We start from the raw sequence: 2,376 nt of genomic DNA, 5'->3' as shown, positions 1-2,376 counted from the left end.
CTCTCCCATCCTCCCTCCTCATCTCATCTCGCTTCTTCCCTTCCTCCTTTCCTGCGCTGCGATATGGTGTACGAAGATGATAATGGGAGATGTTCAGGATGCATGGGAAACTGCGCATAGCTCTTTGGCAGTTGACTTTAGTGACAAGTCCACTCAAATTAAGTGTTAATTATATCCATAGGCGCCGACTGCGGGGGGGGGGGGGGGGGGGCCTTGCCCCCCCCCCCCCCCGGAACATGAACTAGGGGGGGGAGCGCCTCCCCCGGGAAGTCCCGCTAAGAGACTGACACCAACCTTTGGGGCTCGGCGCGCCCAGGTCAAAAGAGCGAAGAGGCACCAACCCAAAAATGCACCTTGCAATTTGTAAAATATGTATCCGCCCACCATACTCATTATCACTGTAGAAGGTGAGGCGAAGAAACAGAGGATGACACAACACATAGCCTGAATTTCGCCCAAAGCAATCAGATCAATGAAACGAAGAAAAGGTACCAGCAGCTGCCAGTGAGGTGTAACGGTAGGATCTTCGGAATGCATATTCGTTGGGAGCGGGTTCAACTCCTGCTGCTCCATTTCTTGACCATATTCATTATTTGCGCGCATTTCGAGTCAAACACCGATGATTCAATGCATTTTGTTCTTTTTGCACTTAGTTTTCAAAGGCGTAATGCCTTCAGTTGTGCACATGTTCACTGTTTACGTTCTCTCTGTTTTTTTCTTTTGTTTTGCTTTTTCTGTTCTTCCTTCCTCTTATTTCTCTGCCAGTTCTGCATACATCATAGGATCCCGCAAGAGTGTGTGATTCTTCAGCTTTAGTTTTGTGTTCTTCATTTTACTTTTACTTTTCTTTCCTTCTTTTTATTTTCTTATTTTCTTTGCCTTTTTTTACTTCCCCCTTTCACTTTTTGTTTTGGAATAACAAGCCGACATCCATCTGGCTTACCTTTCCTTTCCTTTTTTTTTTATTTCTTCATAAACATGTCCCCCCCTCCTCCCCCCGCCAGAGTACTTACTTCGCGATGCGCCCTTGCCCCCTCCGGGAAAATGAAAACTCTCCGCCTCTGGTTATATCAACAAAACGTATGTCATATGGAAGTCCAACTGATTTTGAGATTAGAGTTGCGCTCGACTTGACGTCACGTGCAAAATTTCATCCCGCAGAGCGTGATAGCTTTTGAAATAAACGTTCACATCCGTTTACCGTTTCGCATCAACATATAAGCATGAGCTGCACACCTTGCTGGATGTCATACAGTGACAGATCCAGGGGGGCCCGGGCGGTCGGGCGATGCCCCCCCCCCCCCCCCTAAAAAAAAGGGCAAAGGCTTGGACAAAGAGGCACCTCCCCCTCCCCCAAATGGGGGTCTGAATCCATCCCCGACGTCACATGGGTGCACTAAAAGTGGTGCAGCACTCATTCGAGGTAAGGTGAAACCTATTTAGCAAGTTTTGTCTCAAATCGATGACTTCCATGGCATATGGGCTAAAAACCAACTGACAGTACGTGACACGGTGACTCACAGGGACGGAGCATAATGAGAGAGCAATGTAACTGCTTCTGCTTATTGGTTTTGATTTCGTACTTTCCCACGCAGCTGCAGAAAACACGATTGAAAATGAAGTACGAAAAATCCCACGTAACAGTGCCGATGTCGTCTGGTATAGACGACTTGCATAAATCCCAGGAGGCAACGTGAAACCGCGCTGTTAACTGTGGGAGCCCTGTATATGTTATTCTCTGTGCGAATTAACGTGCAGCTGCGTGAGGCTTCCTCTCAAGTTCATCGCACTGGCATTGCAGTTCTGCCCAAATGTACCTCAACCGCATTAGTTCGCGTCGGAATTACAAAATTACGAACGCTTAACTGCTTAATTGCTGTAACGCATGTGCAACGACGGCACTGAAATTCTCTTCATTCTCGTTTTCCCCTCTCCTAAGTGCGCTACGATTTGGTGATGACAGTGGTGGTGGTGAGGAAGAGGGTGGTTGAACACATCTAGATTTGCCACCAACAACACTTCAACAGATTCTAAAGAAAAAAAAAGAGAGGGAGAAACTTGCTGCAAATGTAATTTTTGCGTTATCAATGCATCATGAATATCAAGAACATGAACTCATCAAGGTCCAACTATGTAGGTCACGTAACCCACGCGCACGCGCTCAGAAGTGAAACAGAAACTGCTTCTCTTCAGCTCACAGCGCAGCTCAGTGCAGTTCATGTACCAACCGCTAGGAAAATAAATTCGTCAGTAGGAAAATTAATAAAAAAGTTACTTCTTTCAACCACGGCTTCCAACACTCTAGATGCATTTAGATGTATGCATTGTAGTCGTTCAAAGGTAACGGGGCAACAACAACAACTATGGGATGAGGTA

The sequence above is a fragment of the Ornithodoros turicata genome, chromosome 6 (assembly GCF_037126465.1).
Source record: "Ornithodoros turicata isolate Travis chromosome 6, ASM3712646v1, whole genome shotgun sequence".
Classification (NCBI taxonomy): Eukaryota; Metazoa; Arthropoda; class Arachnida; order Ixodida; family Argasidae; genus Ornithodoros; species Ornithodoros turicata.
Note: the sequence above shows the minus strand (reverse complement) of the source record.